Source organism: Canis aureus, chromosome 1, assembly GCF_053574225.1.
Source record: "Canis aureus isolate CA01 chromosome 1, VMU_Caureus_v.1.0, whole genome shotgun sequence".
NCBI lineage: Eukaryota > Metazoa > Chordata > Mammalia > Carnivora > Canidae > Canis > Canis aureus.
In genome coordinates, this window is record NC_135611.1 from 73,288,928 (window position 1) to 73,305,416 (window position 16,489).

Sequence of the window (16,489 nt, forward strand, 5' to 3'; positions counted from 1 at the left end):
GCTGTCTGCTAGGGTGTCTCAGTTCCTGTCTGAGCTGCCCCTCTTTCTCCAGTGATGTGTCACCATTTAATAGTCTAGCTGGAGCCTTGTTATATGGCAGCTGGCTTTTAGGGAATGAACATGGAAGATGCAGTATTTCTGAAGATCTAGCCCAGAAATCACACATAGCCACACTGCAGCCAAAGCAAGACACAGGGATGTTCAAATTCAAGGAAATAAAATCTGCCTTTTGATGACATGAATGGCAAAGCCATGGTCCAGAAGAACATGAAGGAATGGGTTGGGCGGGGGTGGGGGTGGGGATGGATGTGACCACCTTTGGTAACATCTTATTTATTCTCAACACTTAGCACATACCTGGAACATGGTAATTGCTTGATAGTGATAAAATCTGGCATTTAATGAGCTCACTTACTTAGGCATTTACATGTATTATCTTGTTAAATCCTCACAACTCTTTGAGGTGTTATTATCCCCATTTTGCTGAGCAAATTGAGGCTTGGAGATGCTGGAACAATTGCCCAAGGTTATTAAACTAGTAAAATGTGGAACTAGAAATCAGACTCGGTAGCCTGGCTCCAGAGGTTAAGCACAAATCATTTTACTGAAAAACTGAATGATCAGGCTTTTTGTGGTTTACTTTTCCCTGGTATCATTTGTCACCATTACAGCCCTGTAGCTGCTTCTTGTTATCTTGTTCAGATGTGAAGGAAGTAGATGACACCTAATAGGTATAACCTTTGAAACCAGAAGAGACACGAGTGCTGGGTCTAGCTTTGACTCCTCTTTTATTTTTTCTGGGGCAAATCTCTCTACTGCCCATGCCTTGCAACAATTGGTTTCCAAAAACAAAAAAAGCTTCTCTGTGATGGGATGCTATCACAAAGAAGGTGGGCCTTTGGGTAGAAAGTTGGTGGTGGAGTTTTCATATATTTTTTTAAATTTTTAAAAAAGATCTTATTTACTTATTCATGAGAGACAGAGAGAGAGAGAGAGGCAGAGACACAGGGAGAGGGAGAAGCAGGCTCCATGTAGGGAGCCCGACGTGGGATTCGATCCCGGGTCTCCAGGATCACACACTGGGCTGAAGGCGGCGCTAAACTGCTGAGCCATCCGGGCTGCCCAAATTTTCATATTTTGATGAGATTTTCATAGAGTTCATATTTACTTACTTTTAAAATTATGAGGTTATTACTTCCAACTTTCTTGGAATTAACAGAGTGCAAGAATGGATTGTAGATGCTTTTCGGTGAAAGTATTTGAAAACAAAAATTTTGACAACCTTGTATTCACTACCAAAATATGCCAGTTTCAACATTTTACTGGGTCTTTGTGATCCTAAAGTCTGGGATCCTCTGCTTCATCAGAGAAAGGAGGTAAGATAGTAGGTCCATTAAGAGCAAGGGCTGTGGGGTTGCACTGACTCCTGCTACCCTCTTTGAACATTGAGTCACTATTCCTTGCTATTCCTTTGCTATTGCATCAGCAAGGTGGATTTGGTATAGTTGTGATAATTTGAAGGTATTACTTGCAGAAAATACTTTCTTAGAAGAATGTCTGGCATATAGTAATGCACAATAAATGTGAGAGAGCATTATTATTATTGATCCCTATGAGATTCCCATACACAATGATGATTGGAATTCTTGTAACTATTTTTTCCTGACTGGCCCTGGCCAAGCAATTAACATTCCCCATTCAGCTCCATGAAGACAGAGATGTGGAGATGCAGAAACATCAGTGACTAGCTGAAAGCTCCATAGATTCCTGAAACAAAATCAAGCTTTCAGAATAAAAGGCCTTTGTCCTCAAATCCTCAAGCCAACTGAAGAATTATCTCTTGGTTCTTAAGGGTCCTGCTAAAAGATTTGAATTGCAATCCAATGCCTCTCTTTAAAGAAGATAAGCGAATAATGAAATTTTATCAGAAAGAATTTTAATGTTCTTAAAATTACATCTGGTAGAGGAGATTCTAGGAAGTTAGCTGTCAGCAAGCACTCTGGTACCCTCCTTGTTTAACTCCTTATGATCACCTACCAGCTGTCCCAGATGCACAGCTCCTGGGCTTGCAATTGGGCAGGATGGGAAGAGTGTGACCCTCAGAGTCCTCCAGGGGCCAGAGAAGGCTGTGCAGGTATAGGACTTTGTACCTCTCTTAGGAGCCTAGTGTCTGAATGAGGGTAATCCCACTCAGAGAGTCCCTCCATAGTCCTCAGAGATCTAGGACCCCTACAATACATGTCATGCCTCTCTTGCACATAATCCTAAAAGGACTTCACAGGCCCTGGAATGGTGGGAGAAGATGTTTGGTGTGTTGGTTTCCTGCCTTCCTTCGATTCTGGGCAAATGCACAATTCTTTGCTGAGCATCCCAAGGGGAATGAAATCTTCTGGTGCTTCATACAAGCCACTTTGTATATTGGGGATCTGTATATCGTCACTTTGCTATTGGGGACCTGTACTTCATGAGGTCACCACAGTTTAAAGTTCCCCACCAATCTGACTTGAGTCCTGAGGGTGAAGAGAAACAAACAGGCAAAGGAAATCTACAAGGCAACCCCAGAGAAAGAGAACAAGCTGAAATCTGAGAATAAGGGGGCTGAAGGAAACAAAGAAATGACAACTTGAATAATTAAAAAAAACTACAACACCAGGCATTTGGAGATAAGAAAACTAATCTTTCTATTTAAAAATTCAGTAGCTGGGGGCAGCCCCGGTGGCGCAGTGGTTTGACACCGCCTGCAGCCCAGGGCGTGATCCTGGAGATCCTGGATCGAGTCCCACGTCGGGCTCCCTGCATGGAGCCTGCTTCTCCCTCTGCCTGTGTCTCTGCTTCTCTCTCTGTGTCTCTATGAATAAATAAATAAAATCTTAAAAAAAAAATTCAGTAGCTGGGACACCCGGGTGGCTCAGCGGTTGAGTGCCTGCCTTCAGCTCAGGTTGTGATCCTGGAGTCCCAGGATCAGAGTCCCACATCCGGCTCCCTGCAAGGAGCCTGCTTCTCCCTCTGCCTGTCTCTCTCTCTCTCTCTCTCTCTGTCTGTCTCTCATGAATAAATAAATAAAATATAAAAAAATAAAGTAAAAATTCAGTAGCTCAGTGAAAGATGGACATCACTCTTAACAAAAATTGTTGTTATGGAAGATCAAATGGAAGGGAAGAAAGACTTCAAAGAATAAAGGGACATAGAGTAATCTTAATGAAAGTTTATAAAATAGTAATGAAAATATAATTGATCATTAAGGTAATGAAAATAATGCCTTATCAGGCCTGAGTTGATGCAGTGCTGGGTGAGTGGCAGGTTGTACAGAAGACTTCACAAGAAGGCTGAAGATGTTGTCCTAGATGGAGCTCAGATACCATGGTGCAAGAATGTGTCAATCACTCTACACAGAAAAGGCAGGAGACAGGTATGCAAAGGTATTAGTCCTTTTTCTTGTTTGATCTTGCTGTTCTTTTTATTGGCATGGCAGGCTGTGCCCACTGACAGACACGAGCAAAAGATTTTGGCTTGATGCCAAGTAGAGGGAAACATTGGCTAGGTATTAAAGAACCTTTTAGACAATAAGAGTCATTGAAAAAACAGAATGTATATCTCAGATGTTGGTTGAGATATCATCCATTTCAAAGTTCAAAGGAAGAATTGAAAATATTAAGTGTAATCATTGGTCTCAAATCTCAAATACCAACTGACAGACCCATGAGCTCCCTTGATTGGAAAATAAACAATGTGACTTTGGCAGCTTTCTCAATACTGTGTTGGTCTCACAGAGTTTACTAGCATATTATTAGCCACTTGATTGGGCCATGAATTTAAAAAACAATCTTTGAGATGGTTGTTCTATAGATGGAGCTATGGGAGGGATGGTGTGTGACCTATGTGTGGGAGGAAGGGTACACATGGATACAACAAAATTTTCTGCCCATCTATATACCAGCTAGACTAGATCTTCCAGCATCCCTTATAGTTAGATGAGAATGAAAGTGCTCCATGGGATGGGAATATGAACAAAAGTGGGCCATGTCTAAGCCTGGCCCATGAAACTGGCATTCAAGCTCCTTCAAGTCCTTTGACTTGCAAATGACTCTGAGGCTTTAAGGGAAGGTAGAAAATTAATATGGAAGGAGCCTGGGTCTCTGAATCTCCCAGTACAGGACAGTTGCTTATTTACCAGGATCACTTGCATGGCCCATTGTACTGCAAGAATAAACTTTTATTGCAGCAAGTCATTGAAATATTAGTTCTTGTTTGTTACAGCATCTGACAATACCCTAAGATAGGGAATGGGCCACTGTAGGTGCACCATGGAAATTTTGCCTTGAAACATTTGAAAGTGTTTTCCACAGACATGTATTAATTATGTGCTGTTTAAAAGCATACAGTGTTTTTTTTTTTCTCCCCCAGTGTATCTTTGAACTCCCACACTCTCGTCCCCTCCCAAGACTTTGTAGAATCCAATAATTAGTTGAAAAAGAACCTTGGGCATACTTCATTTCACCAGTGGTGTTTGGGTATTTGCTACATGCTGGGATCTCTACCAAGCTGCAGGACACAGATGCAGTTGCTGCCCTCTGCTTGCTTGTCATTGGACTCTCTGCCAGCTAAGTGTCAACATTGAACACTTTCAGTGATCGAGGACTCTGTCCCTTCCATAGTCACTTGTTTGGTTGTAAAGAACTATAATAATAATATTTTCCTAATATTGAATATTAATCTATCTATAATACCTGCTAATTGGATCCAGCCACCTAAAAGTTGAAGACATTTTTCTTCCCATTCTTCAGGCTAAACATACTGAGATCCTCCTCTCATTCCTAATTGTCTTGGCTTTGAGGGCCTTCCCCATCTCCAGAGGTACATTCCTATATGACCCTGCCTATTATCTTAGTTTCATCAATCACTTTCATACAGCAGTGCCCCAGAATGCCTGGTAACAGCTACCTCTGTGATGTTTCCTTTCTCTGCCTTAGCCAAGGCCCCTACCTCTCCAGCTTGGATCACACTGTAATCATTCAGCTGTTTTATTTTATTTTTTTTAAACTTTTGTTTCCTATCCCCATAGTTTTGTCTTTTTGAATCATCCACCCCTCTTTCCCTGACAAACTAAATTTCCATAACCCCTGATTGGTCTAACTCCTATGAATTACCCACATACTGATTTCAACAGATGACTTCCATGCCTAAAACTTACAACTTCAGTTTAGATTCCACTCTCTGGTTTCCCAGTCCCCTGGGGATGCCATGAGGAAGGGTTTGGTTCTGAAGGCTGAGTCAATCTTGTGCAGGAGCTTGGGCTTTGTCCCCCTGGCCTGTGCTTCCTACAGAGGAAGAGAGTCCTGGAGGGTGGAAGCAGTACATGACTTCTTGGAGCACTGTTTTTACTTGGAAATGTAGGAAAGAAAATTTCTTTTAAAATTGTAGCATATAGACTGCTTAATACAGTGTCATATGTTTATACAAATATTTAATTTGACACAGGAGACTAGATAAGAGCTACTTTTTTCCCTATCTAGTTTTTACTGATTATTTTAAAGTTTTCATCTCATTCCAGCTAGTTAACATACAGGGTAATATTAGTTATAGGTGTATAATACAGTGAGTCAGCAATTCTGTACATTATTCAGTGCTCATCAAGACAAGTGCACTGCGTAATCCCTTCACCTATTTAAACCTCTCCCCCAACCCCATTCACCACCCCTCTGGTAACCATCTCTACAGTTAATAGTCTGTTTCTAGATTCGCCTCTCTCTTTTCCCTTTACTCATTTTTTTTGTTTTGTTTCTTAAATTCCACACATGAGTGAAATCATATAGTATTTGTCTTTCTCTGACTGACTTATACTCTCTAGCTCCATTCATGTCATTGTAAATATCAAGATTTCATTCTTGTTTTTATGGCTGATTAATATTCTATTCTATACATATGAATATATATATATATACACACACACACATATACATGTACATATACATACATATATATATGTGTATACCCCCCACATCCTCTTTATCCATTCATCAGTGCATAGACACAGGGATAGTTTCCATAATTTGGCTATTATAGATAATGCTGCTATAAACATCAAGGTTCATGTCTCCCTTTGAATTAGGACTTTTGTATTCTTTGGATAAATACCTAGTAATGCAATTGCTGGATATATTTTTAACAATAAAAGATACTTTTGAGGAGGATTGATTTACAGTCTATCTCCAGTTATATATTCACTTTTTCATGTTTTGGACATTTGAAAGCTATGGTCCAGTGTTTTCCAAACCGTAGGTCATGACCCATGTGTGAATTATGAGATCAATTAGTAGATTCCAACCTGATTTTATTTTTAAAGAAAAATAGGAGTAGAATAGGATGGAATGAAGGGACTGAAATGGAATGGAACAAAACAGGATGGAATAGAGCAGATCAGAACAGAATAGAATAGAATAGGTCAGATAAGCACAAGTGCACAGAAGTTGTTTGCTTCAGTGATTCAGCAATCTTGTCAGGGACTCACACTTTTGGCATCATCCTAAGGCTAATTCCCTCCAGTTTTCTTAACATGCCCCATACTCACTAATTGTGTCAAATAAGACAGAAATCTTGGCTTTTTGATTTTCTTTAAAGAGTAAGGAGCATCTTCTTCGGTTTGATTTTCTAGAATTGGGTTTCGGTAAGTGCTACCTTTGTGCTGAGATAAATTCTTTCAACAGAGGCTAGAAGTAATAGATACTGGGGAGCCACACCCAGTGTCTGCTGCAACAAGTGTACTGTATTGTGAATTATAGATAGCAGGGAGCAAGGCTGAAGAGAAGGAAACCATTTAAAAGGTCCTGAGTATCTCCCTATTAAGCATGTTCTTTCTCCCCAGTATATATCTACATCCTTTTATCCTATAAACCCTGGCTTATCACCCACTCTCTTGGTAAAATCTTGTCATACTACTTCAGCTTGCACAGCCTCTACCTTCTCTGGATTCTTGTGTCTATTCTCTGAGCCTTGCCATTTGAGCATGTCCCAGTTCCAGCCATTTAAGACTTACATTTCTAGCTTATTATGACAAGTGGAGGTAGAAATCTCATGTTATATACTTCCCTGTACCTTCTTCAGGTCTGGACCAGGCTTTCCTGATTAGGCTGATTCATTCTGGTGAATCATCTTTTTTCATACTGGCGGAATGTCAGAAATGACATATTTGAAATGCTGTATTTGAGGGAGAGGGGAACCATGAAGAATTCAGCTCTTCCAGGTAGCTCACGATTTTATTGTGAATAAACTGGCCCATGAGTTTTAGCAATACAAAGTCTCCCAACCTCTTTTTGGGGGAGGCATAGTTGCAGAGCCTCCTCTCTTCTGGGTACTCCATCTAATCCCATTTGACAGGGATAAAGGTTGAAAACAATGTGATATTAGTTTTGGATGCACAATTATGAAGACTGCTAATTAAGAGTTTGGAAGGAAGTATAGGAACTGTGAACATATTAAATCCCATTTCCTGCGGGATGAAAAAATAGGTCTGGGTGATAGTGTTTGTTAAGGGGATCTGAAATCTCAACAGAAACACTACTTTAAAGTTAAAGCTTTATTGATTCTACCAGGAAAAATTTCCACTAACACACACTTTGGAGTCTGTGGCCGTCCAAATCGAGTTAGAATGAATGTTATCAATATGTCACTGGGACATCTACTTCAATCTGTTGAAATTCCAAGTTCTGACTGTACGAGGAAACTTGGCATCCAGGAAATTAATGCTCCCCCCACCCCCGAAGAGGTATAATCAGGAGACCCTTGTACTCACGTTTCAGCTAAAGTCCAATGTTTCCCCCCCCTCTAATCCTTTATAGCCTTGGCTTTGATCAAAATAAGCTTAGATGAGTTCCAAAGATGAGTTCTGTAGAGAAGAAAAAAAAAATGTCTTAGTTGCTTATCATTTACGAGAGACTATCTACAAACTCAGTCAAGTTTAAGGATATTTAATTGCTTGACCACTTAAGGAGGAAACATTCTCATTAAAAGGAAGGTACTAGTGCAGTCGGATACCTGACTCAATCAGTATTTTTACAAGTATATACATTATTATACATACTCAGTTTTGCTGATTAATGAATGAAGAGAATAAATAAAATAGAGTATAAAAGTTTGTGTCTGCTACATCTTGTGTTGCATTCCATAATTCCTTGACGGTTCCCCTACCCCTGCCAGCTTTATTTGGATATAATTGACTCTTAGCATTGTGTAAGCTTAAGGTATACAATGTGTTGATTTGATACGTTTCTATGTTGCAAACTGATTACCACCAGAAAGAGCTAACACTCTCTCTTCATATAATTATAATTTCTTTTTTGTGGTGAGAAATTTAAAATATGCTTTCTTAGCAACATTCAAGTGTATGATATAATATCATTAGCTGTAATCACTGTGCTATACATTAGATCCCTAGAACTTCTTAACCTTATAATTGGATGTTTGTGCACTTTGATCAACAATGCTCCATCTCCCCTTCCCAACTCCTAGTAGCCACCATTCTGCTGTTTCTGTGAGTTTGGCTTTATTAGATTTAAGATTCCACACATAAGTGGTATCATACAGCAGGTCTTTCTCTTGATTTAATCTCAATATAATGCCTTCAAGGTCCATCCATGTTTATGATCATGGCATGATTTCCTTCTTTCTCACAGTTGATCAGTTTTTCATTGTATATTTATACCATGTCTTTTTTTTTTTTTTATCCCTCCATCCATTGCTGGACACTTAGATTGTTTCTATATCTTGGTGATTATGAATAATGCTGCAGTGAACATGGGAGTGTAGATATCTTACAAGCTCTTGATTTCAATTCCTTTGGGTATATGCCCAGAAGTGGGATTACTGGATCATATGGTAATTTCATTTTTAATTTTCTGAGGAAACTCCATACTGTTTTCCACAGTGGCTGCACCAGTGTACATCCTCATCAACAGTGCACAAGATTTCCCTTTTATCCACATCTTCACAAACACTTGTTATTTCTTATCTTTTTGATAATACCCATTCTAGCAGGTGGGATGGGATTTCTCAATGTGGATTTAATTTGCATTTCCTTGATGATGAGTGTTGTTGAGGACCTTTTCATGTATACCCCTTGAACATTTGTTCTCTTTGGAAAACCATCTGGATCTTCTGCCATTAATTAATTTGTTTGTTTAGCTATTTTAGCTATTGAGTATATGAGTTCTTTATTTTGGATATTAACTCCTTTTAGATATATAATTTGCAAATATGTTCTTCCATTTGGTGAGTTGCCTTTTCATTTTGTTTTTCTTGTATAGCACCTTTTTAGTTTGATGTAGTTCCTCTTACTTATTTTTGCTTCTGTTATTTGTACTCTTGGTGTCTGATCTAGGAGATTGCTGCCAAGACCAATGTTAAGGAGCTTTTCCTTATGGTTCATCTAATAGTTCTATGGATTCAAGTCATAAATTTAAGTGTTTAATCCATTTTAAGTTCCTTTTTTGAAAGATATAAGATAAGGGGCTAATTTCATTCTTCTGCATGTGGTTACCCAGTTTTTTTTTTTTTTTTTGAAGACACTGTTCTTTCCCTATTGAGTATTCTTGGCTTTTTGTCAAATATTAGTTGCCAGTATGAGTAAGGGTTTATTTCTGGGCTCTTGATTCTATTCCATTGGTCTATGTGTCTATAGATTTTGTTCTTTCTCCAACTTTGTTCTTCTTTTTCTGGATTGCTTTGGCTATTTGGGAGTCTTTGTTGTTCCTTACAAATTTTAAGATTGCCTTTTTTATTCCTGTGAAAAATATCATTTGAATTTTAATAGGGATTACATTGAATCTATAGATGCCTTTGAGTAAAATGGACATTTTCATAGTATTCATTTTTCTGATCCATGAACACAAGATATCTATTTGTTTGTGACTTCTTCAACTTATTTTGTCAAATTCTTGTAGTTTTCAGTGTAAATATCTTTCCTTGGTTCAAGTTGCTCCTCAGTATTTTATTATTTTTGATAGTATTGTGAATGGGACTGTTTTTTAAATTTCTTTTTCAGATATTTTATTAATATATAGAAATGTAACTGTTTTCTGTAAGTTGGTTTGATATCCTGCAACTTTACTGAATTTGTTGATTAGTTCTAGCAGTTTTTTTGGTGGATCGCTAGGATTTTCTCTATATAACATATCATCTGCAAACAAAGACAATTTCACTTCTTATTTTCTTATTTGAATGCTTTTTTATCTTTTTCTTGCCTGATTGCTGTGGCTTGGACTTCTCGTAAATGTTGAGTAGGGGTGGTAAGAGTAGGTACCCTTGTCTTGTTCCAAATCTTAGAAGGAAAACTTTCAACCTTGAACCACTGAGTATGATATTATCTGTGGGTTTGTCATATACAGCCTTTATTGTGTTGCAGTATGTTTCTTCTATGTTGAGTTGAGATTCTACCAATTGTTGAGTTTTTTTTTTATTTTTATTTATTTATGATAGTCACACAGAGAGAGAGAGAGAGAGGCAGAGACATAGGCAGAGGGAGAAGCAGGCTCCATGCACCAGGAGCCGGACATGGGATTCGATCCTGGGTCTCCAGGATCGCGCCCTGGGCCAAAGGCAGGCGCTAAACTGCTGCGCCACCCAGGGATCCCAATTGTTGAGTTTTTATCACGAAAGTATGTTGTATTTTGTCACGTGATTTTTTGGCATCTATTGATATGATCATATGATTTTTATCTTTCATTCCATTAACGTTGTGTGCCACATTGATTGATTTGCATATGTGAACCATCCTTGCATTTCAGGGATAAATCCCATGTAATCATAGTAACTGATACTTTTAATCATTGAATTCGTTTTGCTAATATTTTATTGAGAATTTTTGACTAATTTTTCTATGTGCATCAGAGATATTGGTCTGTAAATTTCTTCCTTTCTTTCTCATTCATTCATTCATTCATTCATTATTTCTTTCATTCTTTTGTTCTCTTGTCCTTCCTTCTTTCCTTTCTTTTCTTTTCTTTTTTTTTTTTTTGAGGTGGAAGAAGAAAGACAGAGAGAGAGAGAGAGAGAGAGAACTAGTGTATTTAGTGATTGCCATTTGACATAAATCCAATACCATTTCTGTAAATCAGAAAGATGCAGGAAATAAGGAACATCGAAAAACATAATATTTATTAAGATTTATTGATCACATAGTCTGTACTAGGCAGTTTCTTGCACTGTCTCTATTAATAATCACAAGAAATCTTAAGAGCTGTCTATGTTATATATTGGGAATATTCCACAATAAAATTGTCTTAATTTACTTAGTATTTTCCACTCTCAATAAGTATTTCAGTGTTTTCATGTGGGATAGATACTGAAAAGTGGAGTTGCTACATCATAAAACATTTTATTTTTTTATTTTTTTGAGATACTAGTTTTTTATTTTTTATTTATTTTATTTATTTTTATTTATTTTAAATTTATTTTATTTATTCATTTTTTATAATAAATTTATTTTTTATTGGTGTTCAATTTACCAACATACAGAATAACACCCAGTGCTCATCCCGTCAAGTGCCCCCCTCAGTGCCCATCACCCATCACCCCCACCCCCCACCCTCCTCCCCTTCCACCACCCCTAGTTCGTTTCCCAGAGTTAGGAGTCTTTATGTTCTGTCTCCCTTTCTGATATTTCCCACACATTTCTTCTCCCTTCCCTTATATTCCCTTTCACTATTATTTATATTCCCCAAATGAATGAGAACATACACTGTTTGTCCTTCTCCGATTGACTTACTTCACTCAGCATAATACCCTCCGGTTCCATCCACGTTGAAGCAAATGGTGGGTATTTGTCATTTCTAATGGCTGAATAATATTCCATTGTATACATAGACCACATCTTCTTTATCCATTCATCTTTCGATGGACACTGAGGCTCCTTCCACAGTTTGGCTATTGTGGACATTGCTGCTAGAAATATCGGGGTGCAGGTGTCCCGGCGTTTCATTGCATCTGCATCTTTGGGGTAAATCCCCAGCAGTGCAATTGCTGGGTCGTAGGGCAGGTCTATTTTTAACTCTTTGAGGAACCTCCACACAGTTTTCCAGAGTGGCTGCGCCATTTCACATTCCCACCAACAGTGCAGGAGGGTTCCCCTTTCTCCACATCCTCTCCAACATTTGTGGTTTCCTGCCTTGTTAATTTTCCCCATTCTCACTGGTGTGAGGTGGTATCTCATTGTGGTTTTGATTTGTATTTCCCTGATGGCAAGTGATGCAGAGCATTTTCTCATGTGCATGTTGGCAACATCTCAACATCTTAAAAGCCATCTATGAAAAGCCCACAGCAAATATCATTCTCAATGGGGAAGCACTGGGAGCCTTTCCCCTAAGATCAGGATCAAGACAGGGATGTCCACTCTCACCACTGCTATTCAACATAGTACTGGAAGTCCTAGCCTCAGCAATCAGACAACAAAAAGACATTAAAGGCATTCAAATTGGCAAAGAAGAAGTCAAACTCTCCCTCTTCGCCGATGACATGATACTCTACATAGAAAACCCAAAAGTCTCCACCCCAAGATTGCTAGAACTCATACAGCAATTTGGTAGCATGACAGGATACAAAATCAATGCCCAGAAATCAATGGCATTTCTATACACTAACAATGAGACAGAAAGAGAAATTAAGGACTCAATCCCATTTACAATTGCACCCAAAAGCATAAGATACCTAGGAATAAACCGAACCAAAGAGGTAAAGGATCTATACCCTAAAAACTATAGAACACTTCTGAAAGAAATTGAGGAAGACACAAAGAGATGGAAAAATATTCCATGCTCGTGGATTGGCAGAATTAATATTGTGAAAATGCCAATGTTACCCAGGGCAATTTACATGTTTAATGCAATCCCTATCAAAATAGGGACTTTCTTCAGAGAGTTAGAACAAATTATTTTAAGATTTGTGTGGAATCAGAAAAGACCCTGAATAGCCAGGGGAATTTTAAAAAAGAAAACCATATCTGGGGGCATCACAATGCCAGATTTCAGGTTGTACTACAAAGCTGTGGTCATCAAGACAGTGTGGTACTGGCACAAAAACAGACACATAGATCAATGGAACAGAATAGAGAACCCAGAAGTGGACCCTCAACTTTATGGTCAACTAATATTCGATAAAGGAGGAAAGACTGTCCACTGGAAGAAAGACAGCCTCTTCAATAAATGGTGCTGGGAAAATTGGACATCCACATGCAGAAGAATGAAACTAGACCATTCTCTTGCACCATACACAAAGATAAACTCAAAATGGATGAAAGATCTAAATGTGAGACATCATAAAACATTTTAATATATACTGCCAAATTGTATTCCTCGTTACATCACTGTCCAGTTTTTCCTCAATCACATTTAATATTTTTTACCCCTAATTTTTCCCCCAAATCAGCGCAAAAATGGTTATCTCATCATTATTCCTAGAAATTTGATGGCTTAGAATTTTTAAAAAAGATTTTATTTATTTGTTCATAGAGACACAGAGAGAGAAAGAGAGAGAGAGAGAGAGGCAGAGACACAGGCAGAGGGAGAAGCAGGCCCAGTGCAGGGAGCCAGACATGGGACTTGATCCGGGGTCTCTGGGATCACGCCCCAGACTGAGGGTGGCGCTAAACCGCTGAGCCACGCGGGCTGCCCATGGCTTAGAATTTTGAAGAAATCTTTTTTAGAAGAATAACATACTTTAAAGTGTTGGTTAGAGTTTTATAACCAAATAATAATAAAAAAAAAAAAAACGAAGAATACATGGCTGAACTGGAAAAGAAAAAGAATCAGATAATTCTTAAGAGGCCAGAAACAAAAAGAAAGTGTGAACCGTGGGGTAGGTGAGCTTGTGTCTCCTCTTGGTATAGTTATTAGTCAAAGGGGCTCTCTAACCAGTGTTATAAAGGGCCACATGTTCAGGGAACAGACAAAAACAAAAAGAATGAGACCCTCCATCAGTCAGAAACCACTACAGGGCTACATCTTTTATGTGATAACTAGAAAAAAAAAATTGGCCTAGCAGAAGGAGATGTTGGTAAGACTTCCTGTTTAATCCTTGACTCTGACTGGAGCCGGCAAAAAGGAAAATACTCACATTTAAAGATTATTACTTCCTAGATGTTGCAAGGATAATACAACACAACAAACAACACTACACATATAAATAGCTTAGATGAAATATACTAAATTCTTCAAAAACTATGAAATACGAACATTCATTCAAAATATAATAGGTAATATATGGGTAGTCTTATAACTATTAAATAAATTGAATTCATAGTTGAAAACCTTCCAAGAAATCTTCAGGACCAGATGGTTTCATTCAAATATTAAAGAAATAACAATTTTCTAATTTCTTCCAGAAAACAGAAGAGAGAATATATTCTAACTCATTTCGGGTTGCTGGCCTACCTTAATAATAAAAGTAAACAAAGACTGTACAGAAAAAGAAAACCATAGACCAATACCCCTCGGCATCATAGATGCAAAAATACTCAATAAAATATTAGCAAATTGAATCTAGCAATATATTAAAAGAATAAAACACCCTAAACAAGTGGGGCTTATTCCAGGAATGCAAGTTTGGTTCAATACTTAAAAATCAATGAAATCCACTATATTAAGAGCCTAAACAGAAAAATCATATGGCCATATCATTCAATGCAGAAAAAAAAAAAACATTTAACAAACTTCAACACTCATTTAGGATTAAAAACCCTCAGTATAATAGGAACAGAAAAAAGGTAGGAGATGCAAGGAGTACTGAGTAAGGAAAACTGTTAAACATGAATAAATCTAAGTAATCATTTGTTTTTTTTTTAAAGATTTATTTATTTATGATAGACATAGAGAGAAAGAGAGAGAGAGGCAGAGACACAGGAGGAGGGAGAAGCAGGCTCCATGCCGGGAGCCTGACGTGGGACTCGATCCTGGGACTCCAGGATCGCGCCCTGGGCCAAAGGCAGACGCTAAACCGCTGAGCCATCCAGGGATCCCCCTAAGAAATTATTTGTTAAAACAATGTCTAATTGTTAACAGTTGGAGATGACACTAAAATATGTAATAATTCTATATAAATCAGGAGAGAATGTATTTTTAAAAAGGCATAGCAACTTACATTGATGTGGATGTAACTGGAGGATATTATGCTGAGTAAAATAGGTTGATCAGAGAAAGACAATTATCATATGGTTTCACTCATATGTGAAACATTAGAAATAGTGCAGAGGGTCATAGGTAAAGGAAGAAAAACTGAATGGGAAGTCACCAGAGAGGGAGAAAAATCATGAGACTTTTAACTCTAGGAAACAAACCAATCTGGAGGGGAGGTGGATGGAGTGATGGGGTGATGGGGTAATTTGGTGAAGGGTATTAAGGAGGACATATGATGTGATGAGCATCAGTGTTATACACAACTGATAAATTATTGAACACTATATCTAAAACTAAGTATGTACTATATGTTGGCTAATTGAATTGAAATTAAAAAAAGCATACCAAGTTTCTCTTGTTATTTAGATGTTGACATATTTACACTTTGTAAAGTTAATATCCATGTTCAAACTCTTAGAGTAGCCACAGAAGAATAGCAACAAAGTGTATAAAACCTATACTAGTGCAGGAGAACTAGGACATAAAGATAAAAAACAACCTCAAAAAATCTTAAGAAATGCTAGGCAGGTCATGATAATTATAGTAACAAAACAACAATGATCATGAAAGTAACTTTTATATAAAGGACAAATTAAAAGTACAAAATAAGATTAAGAAATGTGTCTTTAATCAGTAGCCCAGTTTGTACTGGGGTTATAAACCAGCCAGATATCTCGCTGGGACTAGGCTTCAACAATAGACGTTTGTTCCTTGCTCACTTTCTATGTCCATACTGTGGGTCCAGTGTGGCCCTGCCACACCCTGCCAGCAACTCTGGTTCCAGCTTCACAGAGCAACCTCTGTCCTGAACATTGAGGGTGTTGAGGCAGAGGAAAAGGAAATGTGGCAAATCATGAATGACACACCTCACTTACCCCTTATTGTACCAACAAGCCACATGGACACTTTTGAGATCAGTTGGGTGGGTGAGAAGTTGAAATCTTCAAAGAAGGACTACTTCAGAGATGGACAAAGTATTTGATGAATGCAGTCTACCACAAAATAAACCCAAAGATATCAGAAATTACATTTAATATAAGTATACTAAACTCTTTGGTTAAAAGACAAAGATTATCAGAAGTTGTTTTTTAAGATTTTATTTATTTATTCATGAGAGACAGAGAGAGAGAAAAAGGCAGAGACACAGACAGAGGGAGAAGCAGGCTCCACACAGGGAGCCTGATGCAGGACTTGATTCCAGGACCCAGGATCAAGCCCTGAGCCAAAGGCAGATGCTCAACTGCTGAGCCACCTAGACGTCCCTATCAGAAATTTTTAAAATCATTTCTATGCTTTCTATAGAAGTTCCATTAGTAACATAAGGACATAGA

At 38.1% G+C, this 16,489-nt stretch overlaps 1 long non-coding RNA gene across 8 annotated transcripts in view; it reads left to right on the forward strand.

The window, feature by feature from the left end:
• The window catches only part of LOC144317762 (uncharacterized), a 35,787-nt gene that overhangs the window by 12,260 nt on the left and 7,038 nt on the right, over positions 1 to 16,489 (forward strand). For 4 of the 8 annotated variants that reach the window (XR_013383737.1, XR_013383731.1, XR_013383741.1 and 1 more), the window contains one exon: positions 3,268 to 3,409. The exons of 2 other annotated variants lie outside the window; for them this stretch is intronic. This is a non-coding gene — a long non-coding RNA (uncharacterized LOC144317762). Of the gene's footprint in view, positions 1 to 3,243; positions 3,420 to 16,489 lie in introns of all 8 variants that reach the window. 2 more of the 8 variants (XR_013383736.1, XR_013383733.1) reach the window with 2 other exon arrangements.